The sequence below is a fragment of the Panthera uncia genome, chromosome B1 (genome assembly GCF_023721935.1).
Source record: "Panthera uncia isolate 11264 chromosome B1, Puncia_PCG_1.0, whole genome shotgun sequence".
In the NCBI taxonomy this organism is placed as follows: Eukaryota; Metazoa; Chordata; class Mammalia; order Carnivora; family Felidae; genus Panthera; species Panthera uncia.
In genome coordinates, this window is record NC_064811.1 from 177,413,368 (window position 1) to 177,439,779 (window position 26,412).

Sequence of the window (26,412 nt, forward strand, 5' to 3'; positions counted from 1 at the left end):
GGGAAGGGAAGGGAAGGGAAGGGAAGGGAAGGGAAGGGAAGGGAAGGGAAGGAAAGGAAAATAAGAGCGGGGGAGGGAAGGGGGTGAAAGGGGAGAGGAAAGGAAAGAGAGAGGGAGGGAAGGAGGAAGAAAGGACGAAAGAGGGACAAGAAATAAATTGTACCATTATTTACAATACTCAAGACATGGAAGCAACCTAAGTGTCCATGTATGTATGGATGGATGGATGCATGGACCGATGGATGGATGGATAAAGATGTGGTATGTATATACAATAGCATTTTATATTCAGCCATAAAAATGAAGGCAATCTTTTCATTTGTAACAATATGGATGGACTTTGAGGGCATTATGCTAAGTGAAAAAAGTCGGAGAGAGACAAATACCCTAAGATCTCACTTATACATGAAGTCTAAGAAAAAAACAAAAACAAAAATCAAACTCAAAGATACAGGAAACAGATTAGTGTTTGCCAGAGGTTGGGATGGGTGGAGGGGATCAAAAGGTTCAAACTTCTAGTTATAAAATAAGTGAGTCATGGGGATGTAATGCACAGCATGGTGACTACAGTTAACAATACTGTACTGTATTTGAAAGTTGCTAAGAGAGTAGATCTTAGAAGTTCTCATCACAAGAAAAAAAATTGTAATGATGGATGTTAACTAGACTTACTGCAGTGATTTCACAATACATACAAATACTGAATCATTATGTTGTATACCTGAAACAAATATAATGTTATATGTTAATTATATCTCAATTGTAAAAAAAAGTACCATAATAAGTAAACCACATGAAAATCAGAGGAAAGTTTAACAATAGTTCATCCACCAAAGGAGAGAGACTACTGATCAAAGAATTGTAGACTCCATATAGCCTCCCTTACATATTTTTTATCAACTCATTTAATTAGCAAAATGTATTACTTAAAAAGTAAATTCATCTACCCACAGGACAAAGAGGAAAGTTTATATTTCCTCACATCAACATTTATTAATTTCGGCCCTAACACCAAGATACATATACCCCAATTGTTTTCTGATATGACCATGTCTAAACTCTTATTTGACACCAGGAATTCACCTAGAATCTGAAGGTCAGATGGCACCATCATTCCTCAAATCTACATTTAAAAACTCTGTTCATTTCCGGGCTGGAAGTGCTTGCCCCTCCCACACTTGATAGGACCCCGAATTTCCTCTCCTCTTCCCAGTGATCGCACCAACACATCAGCAAGCATCACATACTGTCTCATCACGGAATTCTCCTGCACCCTCTTGCCTAAAGGAGACTGCCTGATGCTGCATACATCGCTCCCCTGTCCTTGCTCATCTGTTCATCTATTCATTATTTTCATCTCCTGAGTTATTTGTATTTCCTAACAATCATTGAAATGTGTGGTTCCTGGGTTACAGTGCTTTGCTTTCTTAGGTTCTGTAATCTTCTTAGGTGACTTCAAAATTACTGTAGATGATCTATTTAACACCTATCAACTCCTAAGATTCTAATTTTCTTAAATGCAAGGAACATCATGTCTACTCACCTATTCCAAAATCCAAACAATACAGGTGGTCATTACTTGAAACTTCTATATCATAAATCTTAAAATCCAATATCTTATTCTGTTTTTTTAATTTTAATGTTTATTTATTTTGAGACAGAGAGAGACAGAGCATGAACGGGGGAGGGTCAGAGAGAGGGAGACACAGAATCTGAAACAGGCTCCAGGCTCTGAGCTGTCAGCACAGAGCCCAACGTGGGGCTCGAATTCACGGACCGCGAGATCATGACCTGAGCCGAAGTTGGACGCTCAACCGACTGAGCCACCCAGGCGCCCCTCTTATTCTTAATATAATCTATCTTTCATGCTCCAACTAGCACTATTTTTTATAACAATCCTTCAGAATATCAACTCAGTTTTACGTGTTCTATGCACTTTACATGTATTATTTAATTTTTACAACAATCCTTCAGAATATAAACTCAGTTTTGTATGACAGGAAACTGAGACATAAGATGCCATATAACTTGTCTATGTTCATAATTAGAGGAAACAGGATTTAGCAGGCCATCTGTCCCTGCAAAAAAACCATACCTAATTTCTTTACTACAGTGCTTTACCACTTAAATTTTGTCCTCAATTTATAACCTGCTATTAAGATAAAAATATATACACAAATAAAATACATATCCTATAAGAACAATTTAAGACTATGCAATGTTTAAAATTTCCAGGGTTAGTAATTTTGAGCTTACTAATATACTCTGGAACTGGATGAGTTCCTACTGACCACTGTGCAGAGTCGTCTGATAAATACCAGAAAACCCTCAAAATGTTCATCTTAAAGGAAAAATAAATACTTCTATTTTTGTAAGTACCTATTAAGATAAAACCACTACCAACTTGAACAACTTTATGAAGTCTCATTGGGAAATGCTGAGTCGGCAATGGAAAAAATGCACGTATTTCTTTTTTACAAAACAGGCTGCTGTACATGTGTGTTTGTTTGTTCAAGCTATTTCCTCTCCCCTGAAGGCCTATATTGTACCCCTTCTTTGCCTTATTAATGTTTATCAATCTTTTAAGAATATGTTTCTTCCTCATAGTCTTAACCAAACCTCCAGGCTAAGCCCCAGTATCAGGTTTCATCATTTACTATATTTACTAAAAATATTAGTTTCATGACCTTACCCTGTTTATCCTTACCACATTTTACTGAAATTATCTATTTCCTTAACTATTCTAGATAATAAGTTTCTTTAATGTATCAATTGGCAAGCTATGGCTATTGAGCAAAACCTAGCCCATTCCTATTATTATAAAGTTTTATTAAACAGTCATCTCTCATTATATTATATATATACATACACACACACACACACACACACACTTATTACTTTTATTACTGACAACACCTTTTCACATGGTCCCCCAATATTGTAAAGAGCTGAAAAATATAAGGAAGCAAAAAAGAGTATTTGCATATCATATCTTCCTTGATCAAGTGGAAAGTACACAGAACTAGGTGGTCGAAAGACCTGGATTCTGACTTATCGCCCCCAGTTACAACACACAGAAGCTTGGACAAGCCATTTTGTCCCCCCCGGGGCCCACAACTGGATCACCTGCAAAAGAAGGTTCTCCCCTCCCTGTTTTCATAACAGCACCATCAGAGGAACTACAATAATGTAACAGATAAAAATAATTATCTTCCTTAACTCATCCCCCACCCCTTCCAACTGCCCTTGGAGACTTCAGAGGCAACTCTGCAGATGACTCTGAAGCAAGTGTTTGAAAACATAAAGTTACAAGATTCAAAATGTTGCCCTTTCCTCCTAAATAGTTGTGTTGCCATGTCAGATCAAATAAATAAGGTTGCTAAGAGATTTGCCAAAAATTGACTTTTCTTAGAGCACTCCAATATTTCTTTGAATGTGTTGCCAGACTGAGGAGACCACAGGGCACCCAGGTGGCTCAGTCAGTTGAGTGTCTCTGACTCTTGATTTCGACTCCTGATGATCCAGCAACTAGATATAGCCTATGGTAACTAAAGTCTGTCATTTCCTGACTAAACTGACCCCTTTTACACTAGGGTTACAAATAAATTCTATTATTTCTTTGTGGTTTATGTAAAAATGGTGGAAGGTATTAATCCAAATGATGACACTTCATATATTTTGTTAGTCGTTATAAAAATCTAATTAAATATAGCTCCAAAATACGTAACTGTTTTCTCCCCCATTCACTTGAAATAAGACTGTGTTTTGGAATTCAAGATGTTTGCAGGTTACTGCATTCCCCTCTGCTTTTTACAGCATCTCTCCAAGCTTGACATACTGCTTACCTGCTTTTCCAGATCATTAATGTGATTGTTAAATAAGGCTGGGCTCAGTACCAATCCTAGAGGCCTCCTGCTGGACAACTGCTCTAATTTGATATCCTACCATTTATCATTACTTATGTTTGCTGTGCTTCAGCCAATCTGTGCTTGGCCTCACAACAGAATCTCTATGATTCTTGGTAAAGCTGACTGTGTGCACGTATTCACATTGCTAAGGCCAGAGGCCATGGATTCATGGTCCAGTGGTGGATAATTTTTATCTGTACATTGCTGGAAAATGCTTTTTTAATAAAAATATTCATCTCAAAATCTTAAAAATGAGAATTTGTAAAAGTAAGTATTGCAGAATAAAAGCTGCTAACCAATCCTCATCTGTAAATTAAGAGTTAAAACCAAATTTTCAATGATTTGCTATCTATCGACACCAAGTAAATTACCTAACACTTAAGACACAAAGCAAAGCAGCTAAAACCACCCCACCTCCCTTGGTAAATCGATTCTCCATATGCCTTCTATCTTGATGAATGTCAAGTGCCATTCACTCATCATCCTATCCTTTTCACTACCTCCCCCCTCACTCTTCTCCTTTAACCCCACCATCAATTAACACTGGTAAGGAAGTCCTCTTAACCTAGGAAGGGTCTATCGCCCCGTTTACTATGATAACCTAAAAACAAAAATTCAATTGTAGGCGTACAAATTATTTGAGCCAATTATTAACTCTATAATCTCATGGAAGTTGCAAGTTACTTATCTTCTGAAATGTGTTATTCTCATCTGTAAAATAATGGGAAATAACACCTATGACAGAGACTATTGTGAGACCATTTTAAGATAGGGATCATTATTAAATCCTCAGTACTCTGAAACATTTAGGTGTTACATTACATTTTGCTTTCCTTTTCCATACAAATCCCAGGTCTTCCTCCTTCTAGTCTCCCCTCTCTCCCTCTCACTCACAATTGTCTTTCTTTTTATTTTATTTTAATTTGTACTCTTAGAGAGAGAGAGAGAGAGAGAGAGAGCGAGAGAGAGCGAGAGCAAGCATGCAAGTTGGGGAGAACAGAGGGAGAGAGAAAATCATAAGCAGCCTCCACACTCAGCACGGAGCCCCATTCGGTGCTCGATCTCAGGACCCTGGGATCACAACCTGAACCAAAATCAAGAGTTGGGCTCAACTGACTGAGCCACCCAGGCACCCTGTTATCTTTCTTAATAATAAATGAAACTGTCATTTTCTGCTCAAAAATATTTTATTACTACTTATTTTACTTATTACTAGTTATTTTACTAGTTTCATGGAAAATATTATCTACAGTCCAGAAAGGCATCTTCTCTGAACCCACTTCCTGAGAATAGAATATCCTTTCCCACTTCTGGCTATATCAACCCTTACATATTTACTCAAAAAATTGACACTTCCTTTCTTGTTCAGAAATAATCTTTACTTTCTAAATTTCCAAAGCCTTAAATTAATTATGTTTAGCTCCTAGAATTTACCAGACACTGTTTATAGAAATGAGGATACAGCAAACCAAAATAATCTTGATGAAGACAACAGCATTTATTTCTTATATCTATCAATTCATCTATCTTATTTACTTACATCCAGCCACTTGGTAAGGGTTGAAAAAGATGAACATGTGTGAATCATTAGTGGCTAGATAGGTCAAGAGGATGGGATTCTTAGAGTACAGTTTCTAATGACCATTTATAGCTCCAATGTAAGTAGTTCCCTATAGGCCATAAAAGGTTAGCTACAGACATAGTCCTAGAATAAGGTGATATTAATAAAAGCTTTGACTTGGGGTGGCACAAATGTATTCACTTAAATGAATAACAAGGTACTAGCAATGCTTTATTTTGCTATGTCAGTCTCCTCTCATTCCATTCTCCAATGCTGGAGTGATCAATCTTACCATCTCTCCTCAAAGCTGAGAGTATGGAAAAGGAACAGCCATTGCTAACCACTTGAGCTGAAGAAACTAATCCATCTTTGTCATTATTCCTAATAAAGCATAAAATACATAACTGAAAAATGCTGATGCATGTTAAGATTATACAGTACAACAAATTAGAATATACCTTACAATATAAACATAGAAAATAAACATCATTCCTGCTGTTTCACAATGGCTCTTGTAATCATGCCAATATTAAACCTGCATCATGAAGGATTCAGCACTCTTACATACTGTCCTTCTTCACTGAAGCCACCCCCTTCAGTCAAGTTGGTAATATTCTCATCTATTTATTACAGTTTCATCTGTTACATCAATGTCCATTTCATAATTCACAACTTGCATTAAAAAAACCACAGGAATCCTACTATCCCTATTTCTCTGCTTCTCACAATGTTGTCTGACAACCTCAAAGACTTCCCAGCTAAGTTTTCAAATTAACCACTATCCACCTTTTCTGACTTGTCCATCTTATATTTGCTTGTCACCATGTCACTGACAGCTGTCCTGCATATCTGCTGTCTCTTCCAACCAATCGTAGAACGACCTCAAACATCAGAATATGTTTAAAAATCCCTTTTCCATCTATGGCTTGTGTCATGAATACTCTAAATACCTATTTGTCTTATTCTTATCCCAGAGCTCAAGGCTGCTAACCCACAAAGGAGCCCTGATTACCTCAGTGAGGAATAAGATAAAGCCCCAAGTTAGTGCTCAAGGGAAGGAGCTTCTTCCTTTATTCCACTGATTCTCACTGAATCACTGCCAAGCAATCTTCCATAGGCCAGAGAGAGCTCCCAAAGCAAAGGGTGTGATAGGATTCCTTGGATTTTTCATATCTAAAAACTTATGTTCTTTGCACTGCACGAGTAGTGCAGAGGAACCAAGTAATATACATAGGCTTGCAGTTGTAAAGATAGGAATTCATGAAATACATCATCACAAACAGGTGAGCCTTAGGCAAAGCCAACGTCCCATAAAAGACTGTTGATATAATCTGAACATAATTACCAGCTTGAAAGTGAAGGAAAGATTATTTGTGCTTAAAGAGTTTTGAACACAAGAGAACGGAGTATTGATCAGAAGATAAGGAAAGTCTTCTTGCCAAGTATATGTTTTAAGGAAAAGGTATTTGAGCAATATTACAATTCAAAAAGGAAACATTTATTCACATGAAAGGTTAAAGACCTTATTGCATTTGAATTAATGTTTCAGTGGTAAGAATAAAACAGTTTGAAGGAAAATAACATCAATGTTGTTACAGCCAGTAAAAACCATGATACACAGTACTTCATCACATTCTAGAAAATATTATTTCTGATTTGCCCATTAAAAGTCTGTATGCAAGTAATTGGGGCTAATGGAGAAGATAATCAGAATCAATGTCAAAGGAACCCAGTCTCATTCCTCTAAAATGAGCTTGTCTCCTGCTCTGGGAACTATCTTCAGGCCACTTACAAGTAGAGCATGACACGTAAATTGAGGAGACCTAAATCGTATTGTCTTGTCAGGATCTATCTTCTATAAGCCATTTAATCTTCACAGAACTGGGCTTGATTTATAAAAGGAAAGGATTTGATTATAAAGCATTTTAAATTTAGTCTTAAGAGACTTTTAAAATGCAAAATTTGTTGACGTGTTGCTTCTGTGTGTTTACTTTTGCTTGCAAGACATCAATTCCTGAAATAATAATTGTGGGGCATCTACTGTATTTTAGGTATTATATTGAGAATGATATCTTAATCTTTCCAACATCTCTATGAAGTTACTCTTAATATTTCCATCTTATAGATGAGGGAGACAGCTCTAGAATTTTCCTAATTAGATTTTATCTTCCATTCAGGGAGATGTCATGAAGAGAGAGTCTGTAATCATGGAATTCACAGAACTAAAATTGTAATCTTTCTGAAAATCCTACTCTCCACATAAGTACATGATTGGTCAGTAGGAAGACCGGTTTCAGCTGGTGGAACAGGAAACTTAATAGCTTAGGTGAACTGCAAACAGCAAGTTTTCAAAAAAATAAGTTTTATATTAGATATAAGTAATTTGGGGGCACCTGGGTGGCTCAGTCATTTAAGTATTCAACTCTTGATTTCAGCTGAGGTTACAATCTCAAGGTTTATGAGATTGAGCCCCATGTCAGGCTCTGTACTGATGGCATAGGGCTGCTTAAGATTTTCCCTCTCCCCCCTCCTCTGCCCTTCCCCCCTTGCACACAAACTCTCTCAAAATAAATTAAGAAAAATCTATTATAGATAATAATAAGTAATTTAGCTTTAGGCTAAGAAATTATTGCAATTTCAAATCACTAATGGCTAAGACTTCCTTTGTACATGCTATAAAGAGACAAACTCATGTAAAATGGAATTACTGTCAGAAAACACAAATAATCAATTTTAAATTGCCATAAAATTATAGACTATTAAAGGATTTCAGAAATCATTTTATCCAATGTTCTCACCTTATAAGTGAGCAACTTGAGGCCTGCTTGGGATTCCCTCTCCCTCTTTCTCTGCCTCTCTCTCTCTCTCAAAATAAATAAACTTAAAAAAAAAAAAAAAGAAAGAAAGAAAGAAAAGGAAGGAAAAAACAGAGTCTACTTAGCAGGGACACACAAGACAGAGGGTAGAGTTATTTAAGAGGAGATGGAAGGTCAGGCATAAGGTGCAAACCACAGCATTTAGAAGCCTATTGTGGTGATTAATTTTATATGTCAAGTTGACTGGGCCATGGAGTGCCAGGATATTTGGTGTCCTAATATGTGCTTTAATATTATTAGGGGTATGTCTGTGAGGGTGTTTCCGAATGAGATTAACATCTTAATGGTAGACTGAGTAAAGCAGATTGCCCTCATATGGGTTAGTCTCATCCAATCAACTGAAGAAACTGAAGAAAAAATTTGCTCATTCTACCTGACTGTCCATGAGTTAGGACAGCAATCTTGTCCCGCCTTCAGACTTGACTAGAACTTGAATTTCCACTGTCAGCTCTCCTGTTTCTTGGACTCAGACTCTGATGGGAATGTGCATTGTCAGATTCCCTGGTTCTGGACTTCTCAACTTCTATAACCCCAGGACACAATGTCTTATAATAAATTTCTTTATTCATGCATGTGTGTGGGCGCACACACTCTGGAGAACCCTAATCCACCTATTTAAGAATTTTTTTGTTTTTATCTTTATGGAAAGAAAGAGGAGATAAGAAATTTTTGAAATGTTTAAGCATTAGAAGTAACATACTCAAATCTGCATTTTGAAAAGATTGTTATGCTTGCAATTCATACAGCCAGTTTGAAAATGCCCAGGCAGGATAAATGATGACCCTTTAGGCATTCATGTTAGTGGTAACGGCAGTTTGGAAGAGAAAGGTTCCCAGGGAGACACTGAGATCCATCTGAGGCCATGCATTTTTGTCATCCAACAGTGACAGTTCATTCATTTCTTGCAAGTTATCAGAATACTGATATCCTATTTGTATAGGTATTTGCAACAAGAAACACAGTAGGCCTTTTTACTTATTCAGAGGGTTTAAAACATGAACCACAAGTACATCCTCAAACTACTGTTTGATTGTTTCTAACTTACTGTCTTATAAATGGTGAAACAAGACAGACTGATTAGAATTCTATGTATCTCTTATGTGAAAATGACTTAATATCTACAAATGTATTCTATAGAGTGTCAGCCACATGGTTTAGTGCTTACTAAATGCACTTTCACCATTGTCTATCCTTTCATTCATGGTAAAAACACTAAATTAAATATTCTGTTTCTTCTAGAGTAGATTAAAAAATTATTTCAGTTAGAATAGAAAAATATATATGTTATATATATATATATGTATATATGTATATATATATATATATATATATATGTATGTAATACATATGTCTTTGCATAGAGATAAAGTCACTTGATCTCCTTCTCTCTCACACAAACATCCAAAATGCAAGGCATGAATTTGAAAAAGGAACACTGAAAATCAAGTATTACAAAGAGATGAGTGATAGGTTAAACTCTTCTAAGAATTTCAGAAATATTCATAAATAGTACACTTAGTTTATTATTCTCACATTGCTTTAAGACTAATCAAAATCAACATTACCTGTATTTCTATTCTAACCTTAATTCTAGTCAAGAGAAGGCTGCCCAAATACCACGTTTCCCCATTAACATTTGTATTATGCCCAAAATAAGACAAAAGAAAATTTTATAGGGGCACCGGGGTGGCTCAGTCAGTTGACTGTCAGACTCTTGATTGTGGCTCAGGTCATCTCACGGTTCATGGGTTCAAGCTCCACACTGGACTCTGCGCTGACAGTGGGGAGTCTGCTTGGAATTCCCTCTCTCCCTCTCTCTGCCCCTCCCTAGCTCAGGCGCTCTCTCTCTCTCAGAATGAATGAATGAATGAATGAATGAATGAATAAACTTAAAGAAAAAGTTTCATATAACTGGAGGGCTTTGTTTTGTTTGTATCTCAGGGGAATATGTATTATTTACAATTTTACAAATATATATTATTTACAAGTATATGTTATTCATGTAATTTATATTTTGTAAGTTATTTTTATATATTATGCATAATATATATAATCTAAAAATACTTTGGGACAAAAATATCATCAATAATAAATAATAAAATATGTAAATAATATATAAATGAAATAATCATAAATAATAAAATTATTTTTTGTAGTAATATGACTAAATATGCGTCCAGTACTTATTCTGTGCTAGACACTAAGTAGTTTGAATATATTAACCCCCATACTATCCACATCAACTCCCTGACACAGATATTATTATCCCTTTACGTAGATAAGGAAACAGCCTCAGGGAAGTTAAATTACATGCTTAAGTTTTCCCAGTTGCTAAATAAAGAATAAAGGAGAAAACTAAAGACTTAAACTCAAATCTGGCTCCCGAGTCAGTCTTGCTAGACTGCTGCTCTAGGTCAAGACCGCAGTGTAGATTTAACCAACAATTCTGATTTTAATCTACATGTTCTTGGAATGTTTGATGAGTTTTTAATTTAACATATATATAATCTCTTTGTTCAGATAATTTTAAACACATTTCTACTGAAGAGACAAGTAAGTGTGAAATAAAAACTATTTGATGCTGTTTCCATTGTTTAAAATGCTATACAGAAAAAATCCTGTTATTGTTTGTAACACTTCCATATTTTAGAGGGTGAATACACGAGCAGCATAGATTCTATTACTGCCCTTAACTATTCGCTTTTCCTTTCCCTATACAAAAATGATGTATCCTTTCTTATTCCATGTGATGTTTAATGCCCCTGTTGAAGTACTCTCTCTCTACTGGGATTCGTTTTTCCAATGGGATATAATACATATGACTCCAAAAATAACTAGCTTCAAATGCCATAGTTTTATTGATCTAGTTGGCTTAGATTTTCCTTCTACCATAAAAATTGTTTGTCCTATTGACTCCTTTCATGCAGATATTGGAATGAAAAATACACCTACAGCAGAGACCCTCAGCTCATGTGGAACATGACTGAGAAATAAATTCTTCTAAGATAGGAAGATTTGGTGCCTGTGCCATGATGAAGGGAGAGAAAACCCAAAGCCCAGTAGCCTTCCTAAGTTGAAGACATGGTGCTGAGAGTCTGGGGTGAAAACAGTAGCTAGACTTTGAGTTTGAAAGAGGAGAGAGCTTCAGAGAGAGTTCTGAAAAACTGCAGAGTTCCTATCTCAGTGTGTCAACTAGTCACTGCAAGAAACTACCCAAGACCAGGGAAGGAACACCCAGAAGAGTAGATGTCAGTGCCCAGCACTCACACTGGACAGGGAATACCGCCTATTCTCACCAGCCAGAGTACAAACCCACAGTGTCTGAAAAGTAATAAAAAATTACTCAGCTTGCAAAAAGGCAGGAATGTACAGCTTATGATAAGGAGAAAAATCAATCAGCAGAAACTCGTCTATAACTGAAAAAGAATTAACAAAAAAGGACATTAAAACAGTCATTTTAACTGTATTCCATATGTTCTAAAATCTATATGGAAACATGGAAGGTATAAAAAAATACTCATATAGATTCTTAAGAATAAAAACTATAGCATTTGAGATGAAAAAGTTACTACATAAAATTAATGATAGATTAGATACTGAGGAGAAAAAAAGATTAACAAACTTAAATACGGAACAATAGAAGCTATCCAAAATAAAACACAAAAGAATTTGTCATGTTAGATAAAAATTAAAAAAAAAAAAAAGTTAGGTATAACTAACTATGTGCTTCCTACAAATAATTCACTTTAAATAGAAAAGTGTAGTGGTAAAGGACGGGAAAAAGACACCACAAGTTAACATAAAGAAGAAAGCAGGAGGGGCGCCTGGGTGGCTCAGTCGGTTAAGCGTCCGACTTCGGCTCAGGTCATGATGTCACGGTTCGTGAGTTCGAGCCCCACGTCGGGCTCTGTGCTGTCAGTCCAGAGCCTGGAGCCTGCTTCAGATTCTGTGTCTCCCTCTCTCTCTGCCCCTCTCCCCCACTCACACTCTGTCTCTATCAAAAAAAAAAAAATGAATAAACGTTAAAAAAAATTAAAAAAAAAAAAAGAAGAAAGCAGGAATGGCTATATCAATATCAAACAATGTAAACTTAAGAACAAAGTATATTACCAAAGGAAAAAAAAAAAAAAAAAAAGACTATGTACCTAGTCACAGATATTCAAAATGCATGCAGCAAAAATTGATGGTACTGCAAAAAGAAATAGAAAAATCCACAAGTATAGTCAAAGATTCCAATACTGCATTCTCAATAAGTGACTAAACAAGGCAGAAAGCCGCTATGTAGCAGACTAGAACAATATTATCAACCCACCTGCTTAATTTATATTTAAGGAATTCTTTTTCCATTAAATACCTAAGTTGGAAAAGACGAAAAATTTTAAATCAGTTATCCTAGCCTTCACCTCAAGATACAAAAAGCAAACAACAAAGAACTAATTAAATCTAAAATACACAGAAAAAGACATATAATAAAGATCAAAACGGGGCGCCTGGGTGGCTCAGTCGGTTGAGCGGCGGACTTCGGCTCAGGTCATGATCTCACGGTCCGTGAGTTCAAGCCCCGCGTCGGGCTCTGTGCTGACAGCTCAGAGGCTGGAGCCTGTTTCAGATTCTATGTCTCCCTCTCTCTGACCCTCCCCCATTCATGCTCTGTCTCTCTCTGTCTCAAAAATAAATAAACGTTAAAAAAAAAAAAATTTTTTTTAAAGATCAAAATGAAAGTCAATGAAATAGAAAATATAGAATTTTTTTTAAAAAGCTACATCTCTCAGGAGATTAATAAATTAATATACTCCAGCCAGACTGATCAAGAAAAAATGAATGAAGACGTAAGCTATTAATGTTAGGAATATGATAGATCACATCACTACCAAGTCTACAGATCTTAAAAGGAAAATAAAGAATATTAACAATGTTAAACCAATAAATCTGACAACCTAGAAGAAATGGGTAAGTTTCCTAAAAAACACAAATTGCTAAAATTCACCCAAGAAGAAATAAAAAACCTGAATAGCCCTGTATCTATTTCAAAAATCAAATCTGTAAGTAAAAATCCTTCCACAGGAAAAAATAAAAATAAAATAAATTAAAAAAAAAACAAAACAAAACAAAAAAAAAAACCTTCAGGCCCCTGTGGCTTCACTGGTCAAATCTACCAAACATTAAGGAAAAAGACAAACAAAACAACATAGTACAAGACCTAAGTCCTCCAGTTCCCAAACTTGGTAAAGGCATTCAAATAAGATTGCAGACCAGTATCTTCATGAACACAGATACAAAAACTCTAAATTATTTTAGCATATCAAATCTATCCATTGATACATAAAAAGGATAATACAATATGACGAAGTTGGGTTCATCACAAGAATGCAAGTTTGATTTAAAATTCTGAAGTGAATCTATGTAATCTACTAGATTAACAATGCTAAAGATAGGAAAAACATGTGATCATCTCAGTAGATACAAAAGAAGCATTTAATAAAATCCAGCATTAATTCCTGATAAAAATTCTCAACTAGAAATAGAAAATAAATTCCTTGATCTGCTAAAAGGAGTTTATAAAACAAACAAAACAAAAAACCCTGGAGCTAATATCATACTCAATGGTAAAAACAACTGAATACTTTCTCCCTAAAATCAGAATAAGTCCAGGATGCCTGCTCTTAACATTTTTTGAGATATAACTGACATATAACACTATTTTAATTTCAAGTATACAACATAATGACTCAATATCTGTATATATTGCTAAGTGATAGCCACAATAAGTCTAGTTAACATCCATCTCCAAGCATATACATTTTTTCTTGTGATGAGAACTTTTAAGATTTTCTTAGCAACTTTCAAATATGCAATAAAGTATTATTAACTATGGTCACCAGACTGTAATTACATACCCGTGACACTTATTTCATAACTGGAAGTTTGTACCTTTGACCACCTTATTTTGCCCAACCTCTAGCCCCTGCCTCAGGCAACTACCAATCACTTCTCTGTTTCTATGAATTTGAATTTTATGCTTACACCATTTCTATTCAACTTTGTACTCAAGTCACTAGGCAGTGATTTTAGGCAACACAAACATAAGAGTCATCCAGATTGGGGAAAATAGTAAAAATGTCTTTGTTTATAGACAACATGATCATCCACCTAGAATATTAGATGGTATCAACAAAGAAGTTACTAGAACTAAGTGAGTTTAGCAAGATTGTAGGATAAAAAATGGATATAAAATCATAAGTTTCCATAAACTGGCAACAAACACTTGAAAAATAAAATTCTAAGAATCCCATGTAATATACCCTAAAAGTTATAAAACTATTAGGAATAAATATGGTGGAAAATGTTAAAAACACTATAAACTATAAAACATTTTTCAGAAAAATTGAAGAGGATAAAAATAAATGGAGACAGAGCCTGTACTCATGGGTAGGAATTGCCAATACTGTTAAGATATCACTTTCCCCAAATGGGTCTATAGTTTCAGTACAATGTCAATTAATATCCCAGCAGGCTTTTCTACAGAAATTAACAAAATCACTTAAAACTCATGTTTAAGTACAAAAAGCCTAAAATAACTGTAACAACATTAATAAGGAGAACCAAACTGGAGGACTAATCCTATCTGATTTCAAAGCATATCATAAAGTTATGATAACCAAAGCATATCATAAAGTTATGATAACCAAGATGATAGGTTTTAGAGCACATTGGTCAATGGAACAGAATAGAGAGACCAGAAATAAAACCACCTATATATGGACATTATTTGAAAAGATACAAAAGCATTGTATCTTTGTGGAAGCAGGATTATCTTTTAAACAAATGGTTTTGGAACAAGTAGGAAGCTGTATGCAAGAAAATGAACTATGATCTATCTTTTCCCATTATATACAACTTACTATGGCTTTCAGACCTAAAATGTAAACACTAAAACTATAAAAATTCTAAAAGAAAGCATAACCTAAAATTTTGGATGAGGCAAAGATTTCTTAGGTACAATTCCAAAATGATCTTCAAATAATAATATTGATAAAAATGGACACTGGCAAAATTATAAACTTATCCTATTAGAAAGACACTTAAGAAAATGCAGACAAGCCAGAGAGTGGGGAAAAATTATTATATCACATAAAAGATCTATATCAGAATATATAAGGACCCTCAAAAATTAATAATAGAAAACCAGCAATCCACTTAAAACTTTCATAAAATTTTGGAAGAGATGGTTCACCAAGGAAGAGAGATGGATGGTAAATAGGCAAAAAGAAATATGCTTAAAATCATTGGTTATTAAAGAAATGCAATTTAAAACCACAATTAGATACCACTACATACATACTAGAATACCTCAACTAAAAAGATTGATCCTAGAAATCAGTAGTGAATATGTAGAAAAACTAGACCTCTCATACATTCCTGGAAGGAATGTAAAATAATAAATCCAATTTGAAACGGTTTGTTAGGTTCTTAAAAAGTAAATATCTACCAAATGATCTAGCCATTCTGCCCCAGGATATTTATCCAAGAGAAAAAATATATGTCAACAAAAATATCTTTACACTAATTTTTACAATAGATTTGTAACAGTCAAAACCTAGAAACAGCAGATGAATGAATCAACAGCTGTGGTATATATACACAATGAAATACCACTCATCAATGAATAGAAACTACTGACACACATTAAAACATGGATTGATCTCAAAATAATTATCCTAAGTGAGAGAAGCCAGACAAGTAGTATACACCGTATGATTCCTATTGTATGAATTTTTTAAAAAGGTAAACTAATCTATCATGAGAGTCTTAGTCACTGCCTAAGATACAGGTCGGGGAGAGGCAGGGCACAAGGAATCTTTGTGGGTGATAAATAGGTTCACTATTTTTTTTTAGTTTTTCAACGTTTATTCATTTTTTGAGAGACAGACAGAGAGCAGAAGTGGGGGAGGGGCAGAGAGAGAGGTAAACACACAATGTGAAGCAGGCTCCAGGCTCTAAGCTGTCAACACAGAGCCCAACATGGGGCTCGAAAACACGAATCACAAGATCAAGACCTGAGCTGAAGTCAGATGCTTAACTGACTGAGCCACCCAGGTGCCCCTAAATAGGTTCACTGTTTTGAAAGTGGTGATTATTTAATGGATATATACTTGGGTCAAACTTATTAATTTTTACATTTTAAATATGTGCAATTATGTTCCTATAAAGTTGTTAAATGGGAAAACAAAGCAAGATTAGAATTAGAAATTACACAGCTTCCCGCACTATTTAGAATAGAAACACTTACATTAAGCATATTAAAAACCACAAAGTGTCTCTTTTATCATTTTCAAATCACCTTAACACAAAAGGTTAAAGGTGTTTTGACTTCTTTTCATACAGGCACCAAGAAGGGTATATTCTCAAGAGTCCATTTTATTTTTAAATTTTTTAATGTTTAACTTTTAAAGAGATTCAGAGAGAGCGAGCGTGAGCAGGAGAGAGGCAGAGACAGACAGAGAGAGAGAGAGAGAGAGAGAGAGAGAGAGAGAGAGAGAGAGACACAGAGACAGAAACAGAGACGGAGACACAAAATCTGAAGCAGGCTCTAGACTCCACATTGTCAACACAGAGCCCCATGTGGGGCTTGAACTCATGAGCCAAAAGATCATGACCTGAGCCAAAGCTGGTCGCAACCGACTAAGCCATTCAGGCGCCCCTCAACAGTCCATTTTAGATTTTGCAAAGTGATACACCCATTTGCTCTCTGGGGCATATACCCTAAAATACATCTCCCTTTGTGTTCAGACACAGAATCTGTTTGCACCACCCTTAATAAACTAGGTATCTGATGTTTGCTTTACTTCAAATACTTTCATATTACCTCACTGCTAAATTCCATTATATAATATGCATGTAAGTTTTTATTTCAAATATTCATTCAATAACCATTTCCTGAGCAGCCAAAATAGGCAGGCACTGTTTTGGGTCCTACCTTGGTAATAACAAAGAAAATGATATGGTCCTTGTTTTCAGGGAATTAGAGTCTTTTAAAGGATGAATTCATGTAAATAAATACCTAGTGCCCTGTACCATGCATATGCTGAAGAATTATCAAGACAGAACTGTGAGAAACCAAAGAAATGTTCAGCCTGGTTCAAACCAAAGGTTTGATCAGGAGCTATCCGTGTGTGGGCAATGCAAAAATATGTTTTGTGGACTAAGTACCAAATAGGCTGTTTTAAAGACGAAGAGTTGGTGAGGCTGACAGATGAGGAAAAGATATTATATACAAGGCATATGGATGTCTCAGAGAACTGAAACCAAAACTAAGTATCATCAGTAAGAATTTGATGAGAATGGTTAATGTGTAATGTGCCATTGCTACAGTCTGACCTTTATCCTGAAAGTAGAGGAAACCTTTTAAAGAATTTATGTAAGATACTGATATTATCACACCAATGCAGAGAAGGAATTTACACATTGATATTTAACCTTGGGTTCTTAAAAACATAACAGAACTGTTACCAAAAAAGAGTATCAGTGGTTTACCCAAATCTTTTAAAGTATTGATTTACTGATGGCTTGAAAACCTAAATGCTTTCATATTATTGTCCTGTCAATACCCATTATCAAATAAAGAGATGGCCATAACATTTTACATAAGAATTCTTTTTTTAATACTTTTTGCATCTTTGAAGTAATCCATACATAGAATACTGTTTTCCACTCCTATCTGTCCTCTATGTCATCATAATCTTAGTCTATTGCCTGGACAGTTCTGGGCTTTAGAGGAAACACTTTCCTGGAAACCTAAGTTGATTGAGAAAAAAAAATTGTGCCCATCATCTCTAATTTCATGACTTTTATCACAAGAATAAAAGCAGAATTATGCACAGGATAACCAGTTTTATTAAAGGAAAAGGATGAAACCTGAGATCCTTGAAAATACACAGAAGAAAAGCATTTGACATAGCAAAGTTTATTAGACTCATCTTTGACATTTATTCTCCCAAAGAAATAAACTTCAGCCATTTACTTGTTCCCTTGGGTTAAAGGTTCCTTCCTCTTACTTGTTTTAGTTAATAGTATTGTTGATCCCTAAACTTCCACGATCAAATTCTTGAAAGAGCTCAAACCTTAAAACTTCTCTGGTCAAGTCATTTCAAAAAACAGAAGCACAAAAACTCAAGTGCAATATTCCTTAAGGTGGTACACATTAATATCATCAAATATTTGGAGCATGCACAGCATAGACATAGCTTCAAGTTCTAAGAACAAGGAAACATTGGATCAACACTGCATATATAAAAAGTCTTGATACTTTGCAAATAATTGATAGAATATAAAATATTCAAAGATATTTCCAGTCAATATATGCCTATAGAAGATCCTGTTTTTTCTAAATATTAGAAAAATATTAAGAAACGAAGCTCTGATTTTTTATATATGATTGAGTAAAACTCAGTCAAAATAAAAAGTTAATTCAAGAAGAGTTACTATTGGGCACACATAGTCCACAGGAAACACCTTGCCAATAATTACCTGAAAACATTTGTAGAATTAGCTATTTTCCATATCAATTGAATATTTATTGACTTTCTTTCTTATCACCAGATGCCTATAATCTTCCCTACAAACATCTTGTCTTTTCCATTTTTGTTCATATTTAGTTTTTGGCAACTGCAGCTTGTTTAATTATGTCGGAGCAAAACCAAATTTAGGAAAAACTGTAGATTACAAAAATTTTTCTTTGGCTTACCTCCCACCTGTAGTGTTTCATGGAATAACAAACAGCATTTCTCTCCATCAATGTCTTTCCTGGATTCCTGGAGTATTGTTCCCACATTCTCTTTGACTAAACTCTACTGAGGTGTTAACTCCTAAAAACACATGTGAATATTTCTATGGGGTTTTTGCTTTCTTGATAATAGGTTCCACTGTGAAAAAGACAGATATGCAGTGCTCATGATGGCAGCCACATTCATTATCAAAAAGTCAACTCTGCTTTTGAGGGTACATAGAAAGTGTCTTCCAACAATAACTTGATCATTCATGAATTAAACCAGCATTCATGTTTAAAGAAAGTAAAATGAAAGCATGCATATTAAATTTGTGCTATTTTCAGTTAAAAACATTTTGCCCATAAATTTCTAACTCTTGCATGTAATCTCCAGTTATGTTCTCGTTATAGTATAAAATGTATAAAGGATGGGTAAAAGGGAGTAACAGTAAAAGTTCTTATGTGCATAAGGATTAGGTACTTTATGAGAAAGAGAGGCTTCTGAACACAGGTCACCCATTGTACTTCGCATCTCACCTGAGGCATGCTGGCCACTCCGGTCCACCAAATGCAGTTCCCTTGGGACCTACGCTGAATGGACACTCAAGGTCTCATGAGGTAAAAGGCTAGGACACTTGCTCTTTCTGACCAGGCAGTGCTGTGGCTGATTAATATCCACCCAAAGCCACAATCACCTTCTGATCTGAGGAGCAGGTGACGTAGAGATTCTGAAGTGTCTTGATAAATTATGCAGGCATATCAAACAATACACATAACATATTAAAAAAATTTCGTTCACTAAAGTGGTTTGCTTTGTCCTTTTAAGAACTGAATCTAGATAGCTCATCGTCAATTACTGACAACTCCCAGCATGACAATGCTGAAAAATTAGTATGACATGAGTACCACAGAAGAGCTGTTTGCTTTCGCAGTGAAGTATTTGGGAAAGGAGAGAGGAAGGGAGAAATATAAAAAAGGTCATTTTAATAGTCTTTGAAATTTTTCTTTTTCCATTCTTTCTTCTAGAAGCACAAGACCAATTTATTCACAATATTCAATGCCTTTCCAACACTACATCTTATCCTAAGCCTTCCTTCCTCCTTGCCAATACAAATTATACCCATCTTTCAATCATCTTTTAAGACCCACATAAAAGGCCAAAATGATACCTGTTCCATAGTCCCATTTTGTAACCATCCAATCACCATGTGATTCCTCTGACAATTATACATATGCTATCTGCACTTAGAATATCTTTCCTGCTAGTCTCAAAATATAATTGAAATACATAATTGTTATTTTGCTTTTTGTGTTTACCTCATCACCTTAACTGTTTAGTAATTCTCAAGTACAAGAACTTTTCCCATCCATTGGCCTTTTAACAAATATTTTGTGTTTAAAAAAATTATAGGGAAAATGATTCACCGCACCACTCTGCTCAAAATTCACAATGTTAACTTGCATTACATAATACATGGGGATTTTCAAAAAAGTTACTTATAGTTTGTTAGACCACATATTGTTCCATAAAGAATTTAAAGCAATGAAAAAAAAAAAAAAAAACATTAAGCATGTATACATTTATCTTACCAATGTATACTAATAATATATTAGCAATTAAAACTAAGATGCTTCTAAAACCAATATATTAAATTCAACACTCTTTAATTTTGTCCTCATCAGAGGAAAACAGCTGTTTCATGGGTTGTCAATGGTCTTTCTAAATTTCATTATTATGACAAATGTAAAATATCTTTAACATATATATACGGGGTTGTATGTTACCTAGGTGAAAAGGGAAGGATGCACTGGGCCTATGAATCATCTCAAGAACATAAGCAAGAATTTGGTTAGCCTTTATAACTTTTTCTTTTTAAATAAGAAAGTAGAAAGAGAGTAAGTCAGCTGACATCTGATTCCTTGGCTGGACACATAAGCCCTTCCAAATGTGGCCCTGTTCAGTCTCCCTCCCCTACTCAAGCCATCAAAGGCCCACCACCATTCTTCCACACAGAGACATAGCAAGTTCAAAAAAATCTGAGCCATCCGACTGTGGGCCTTTCTGGGGAAATAAAGTAAACTTTATTTGGCTAACCCCCTCTTCCTCCAGGATCCAGCTTTGATGTAACTTCCTAGGGGTCTCCACTCTTACTTTGCCCAATTGGGGTATCAAATGACCATACTTTGTGTTCTCATTATACCTAGCCCCATCCTAGTTTAGACTGGACATTCCCATGTAAAAACAATACCCATTTTATTCTCATTTTACTCTCAATAGTGTCTAGGCTGATGGCAGATTAGAGTCACAGGGTTCAACTTAAAATCAGCCTTCATCAGGAAGGTCAATTCTTGGCTCTCACTTCAAGGCACCCCTACCAGCTACCAAGCGGGTTTTATCAACACTAACTAACTGAAGCCAACTCGGAAAAGTTATCAAAAATACTGAAAGGAAACATATGGTCAAATAGTGGCTGTATTATTGCAAAGGCCCACAGAGGCAAGAGCTTTAGGAAATTTTCCCAGAAATATTCCCCTTTTGATTTTCATGAGCTTGAAGACAGAACATGCCCAGTAACATAATAGTAATGTCAAATTCCAAAGGCAGCCCCGTGATGGCTTTGCCAGCATATAATTCACTTGATAGAATTCTAAGGCTTTCAATTCTCATGACTCACACTTTGGTGATTTGAGATTAGGCCACAAAAGGAACAGACCCAACTTTCACTAAGGGTTTGCCTGAATTTTGCAAGACATTTTCCAGTGATAACAAACAATGCTATAATATAGTTATCGACAATTCAGTTCCTATTTGAAGCACGTAATTTCTCCAATATTTTTACTTGAAATGTTTAAATCTATGACTAGTGCTTTGAGTTAATCAAAATAAAACATATTGCTAAATATTTAAGTAGAAGGCAGGGCTAAGGATGGTGCCTGGGGTGAAGATATAAACTCAATTCTTAACATGCCTCTTTCAGTGTCTAAAATTTAGCAAAGAAATGATGTTACGCTGCTAGGTTCAGGGCCAATGAAAACAAAGGGAAGAATTGCCATACTGGCACATCAGTAATGCATACTGCCTTGAAACCTCTAACTGGCAGGAGCTCCAGGGGAAGATTTTGATAAGGTAATACTAATACTGTTTAACATCAACCTTTAAAAGTTCAGGTTTGAGGTGAAGAGGCCATTCAAAAAGAAAAAAAATTCAAATGGATAACAAGTACAAAACATATTAAACCCTTTCTAGTACTCAAACAATTATAAACTTACATAGGCAACATTTTTCTACTATCAACTTGGTAAAGTTTTTGAAAAGAAGAAATATCCACTGACACTGATGAGATTCTTGGCACTCTGATGCTCCACTAATGGAAATGTAAAAGAATAGAGCTATTCTGTAGAGCAATTTGATAATATTAAAGACCTCTCCAAAATAAACAAAGGCTTTAGAGCCTTTGACTCCACAGTTTTGGTTGATTGTTCCAATAGAAAAAAATTCAAAAATGAAATCAGAGGGCACCTGGGTGGCTCAGTAGGTTAAGCCTCCAACTCTTGATTACAGTCCAGGTCATGATCTCACGGTTTCATGAGATGGAGCCGTACATCAGGCTCTGTGCTGATGGCAAGGAACCTGCTTGGGATTCTCTCTCCCTCTCTTTCTGCTCCTCCCAGGCTCTCGCTCTCAAAATAAATAAACATGGGGAAAAAAAACCAAAAAACATGAAATCAGAATTTCTAGACAGGAGGCACATGCAGTATTTTTAATTCCTGCCCTCCCCCGGCCCCACAAAGGTAATTCTGAAATAGCCCGGTTTAGGAATCACATGTTTACGAAGACTGTTAATGTCAAGAAAAATGTTCATTAAATGTTGTTAAGTGATCAAAAGCAAAGTACACCTTATTGTTTTATTTTTAAAAAACACAGAAACACACAAATCCAAAGCTGAAACTATAGTCAGATGTTAATAATAGATACTTAACTTCTAAATAATGAGATCCTGGAAAAGGGATTTATATGTGATTATTATTTTAGTTAATTTGGATTTTCAAAATGTTAGATATGCATTGTTTATGAATTAATAAGTTATTTTACAAGATTAATATTTAAATATCTATTATTTCATAATCTAGAATTACCTCAAGTGTGTTTTACAAATGGTAGATCCTTAGGGCGCCTTGGTGGCTTAGTCGGTTAAGCGTCCGACTTTGGCTCAGGTCATGATGTCACGGTTCATGAGTTCAAGCCCCATGTCCAACTCTGCGCTGACAGCTCAGAGCCTGGAACCTGCTTCAGATTCTGTGTCTCCCTCGCTCTCTTCCCACCCCCCCAGTCACACTCTGTCTCTGTGTCTCTCTCAATAATAAACATTAAAAAAAGCTTTTTTAATGGTAGATTCATTTTCTCTACTCAAGATTAACAGTCCTGAATGCCTCAGGAGGGGTGAGCCCCCAAATTATTTATTTTCAGATGCAGAAAATAGTTTGAGAATACTGTAGCCTGCAACAGAAATTTTGTATTTATCATAATCCCTGTTACATATGTGATAAAATTATTAACTGACTTTTGTAGCATATCTCAGTGGTTCTCAAACTTTTTGATCTGAGGAACGCTCTACATTCTTAAAATTACTGAAGACCCCAAAAGTTCTTGCTTATGCATGTCATTTATACTGACCATAGACTAAATTAGAAATTATTTAAATATTAACTTAGTAATTTGCTTAAACCCAATAACTCATGAATGTTAGCACAAATAACATTTCATAAAAAAATATTTTTCAAAACAAAACAATTAGTAAGACAAATGGCATTGTTTTACATTTTTGCAAATTACTACTTACTAGAAGACAGCTATAGTATCGTATCTACTTCTGTTTTCAATCTGTTGAAATGTGTTGTTTTTGTTAAAATCTGAAAACAATCTGGACTCACACAGAGGTAAGTTGGATGCAAATGGATGAGGGAAGACTATTTGGAACTTTTCAGCCTATTTTGGATATGCTTCTTTGATATTATGACAAAACTCAACAAGTGGTAGTTTCCTAAAGGTTAGTTGCAACATGGAATCTGAAACCTACTGATAAGCTTTCCTACTCTGTTCCATGAAAACCCTTGGTTTACCTTGCATTTTCAGTGAATTTTTACCCATGCCTGAATTTGTAACATGATACCTTCGTCATGTGGAAAATACTAGTTGTCTGACTTATGCCAATTTTGTATGGTTACACACTTCATTACACAGTATTAAAGCATCAATATGAGGCAGCTAAGAAGCTCATGATAGTTAATGTAGGTTTCTGAAAAATTACAATTTTCATATGAAAGCTCACAGTTTATCTCTGATAACAAATACTATGAGTTGTCCTTGAAGTGACAGATTTCCTTCATTCACTTTTGAGAAAATGGCCTAATAGCCATGTCTGAGTAACTTTTCTGTCAATATTCTTTTAAGTAAAACGGTATTCCATGAAAAAACCAGAAAGCTCAGCTCACAGGCCATACAATCCCTAAGCTCTTTCCCTAATGACGGCCACTCTACTCTGGCACGCAGCGCAAGGGCTGTATGTGGATTTTTCATTTCATCACACAGAGCATTAAGCACTTTTAGTAAAAATTAACCATTGGAACTACTTAATCAAAGATATTGTTAAGTGAGAGTGTGTAGTGTAAACAATATAAGGACCACTAGTACATGTCGGTGCTGTTCCCTTGATTCATGTCAACAAGCTAACAGCTTTACCTTACTTTTGCATCATCAGTGAATGTGGTAGCAAAGTGAAAATGGCAAATAATACCTTATCACTATTATAAAAATAATTTTAAGCCTGAAGACCCATGAAGGAGTCTCAGGGACACACTGGGGTCTGCGGACTACATTTCCCATCTCTGATCCACTAACAAGATGAATAGGCAGAAGCTCTCCTTCCACCCATGAAAACAATGCCCATAGGCTCCACATGATGAACTTTCACGACTAATACCCTCTTAACACTTCTGCTCCCAATAGTTCAATTCTATACCCAGCAGTGTCCCCTGGGTAAACTCCCTCATATATGTTGCATGTGGTCTACCTATTGTCATTATTCTACAAATTAATGACATATTGTGTAAGCCAGTGAAATACAAGTGCAAAAGAAAAAGAATTGAAATCGCAATCTAAATTCCACAAATGGAGAGATTTTTATCATTGAATTTACTACTGTATCCCCAGCCCCTCGAGCAATGCCTGACACATAGGAGACATGTACTAAATGTTTAAGGAATAACTGATTTGTTGTTTCTTTGAAAATAAGGGGAATCTCTTGAATGCCTTTTTTTTAAGGCAAATAATGTGCTGGAAAAACAAGAGTAAAAGAAAGAAGTGAGAAAAATCTAAGAGTCTGTAATCTCACTGTTTTATGGTCTTGCTCTAAGGATATGGAAATTAGAAATCAAAGATACCCTAAACATGATTTATCCATAAAAGTTGAGAAATTACTCCCATTGATTAAAAGAAAAAAAATTCTATCAAAAGTCTTTTTATTTATTTCTCATTTACATTCTGAGGATCCCCTTCATCATCAAGTATTCATCAAATTCTGCCAGTATTTCCAGGAGCCCTTAAATTTGTAAAAACCAAGGGCAAATTGATGCCAGCGACATTTCACCTTGCTGATGCACCACCACCATCTAGTGTCAATAACTGGTAACTGCAAGTTTTAGTCCACAGACCTTTGACCTTGGCTTCATTTAAAATGTTTCAAGGAAGGAAGGAAGGAAGGAAGGAAGGGAGGGAAAAGAAAGAAAAGAAGGAAAAGAAAGAGAGAAAGAGAGAAAGAGAGAAAGAGAGAAAGAAAGAAAGAAAGAAAGAAAGAGGAAAGAAGATGTACTGAGATGCAAAATCAATGTTTCTTGAACTCCCTTCTACAGGTTTTGAATCACCTTGATGGGAGTTTCAAATTTCATATACAAATTATATTTTGAGACTTAATACTGTGTTTAGGGTATCCATGTTATCATTCTAAAAGTTTTTATTCTGGGACACCTGGGTGGCTCAGTCGGCTAAACATCAGACTCTTGATTTCAACTCAGGTCATGATCTCATGGTTCATGAGATCGAAACCCATGTCAGGCTCCATGTTGAACATGGAGCCTACTTCAGATTCATTCATTCATTCATTCATTCACTCTCTTTCCCTACCCCTACCCTCTCCCCAACTCACACACTCTAAAATAAAAAAAATAAAAAATAATAATAAAAAAAAAAGTTTTGTCCCATCTCCTTCTACTATTTATCTTTTCGGAGTGAAGATTCACTTTGTG

The 26,412-nt window shown here is 35.3% G+C and overlaps 1 long non-coding RNA gene across 1 annotated transcript in view; it reads left to right on the top strand.

Annotated features, from left to right (window-relative positions):
* Positions 1–19,856, top strand: part of LOC125923417 (uncharacterized) — a 75,510-nt gene extending 55,654 nt beyond the window's left edge. Inside the window, exon 4 of the long non-coding RNA XR_007458032.1 lies at positions 19,622–19,856. This is a non-coding gene — a long non-coding RNA (uncharacterized LOC125923417). The remainder of the gene's footprint in view (positions 1–19,621) is intronic.
* The last annotated feature ends 6,556 nt before the right edge of the window (positions 19,857–26,412 follow it).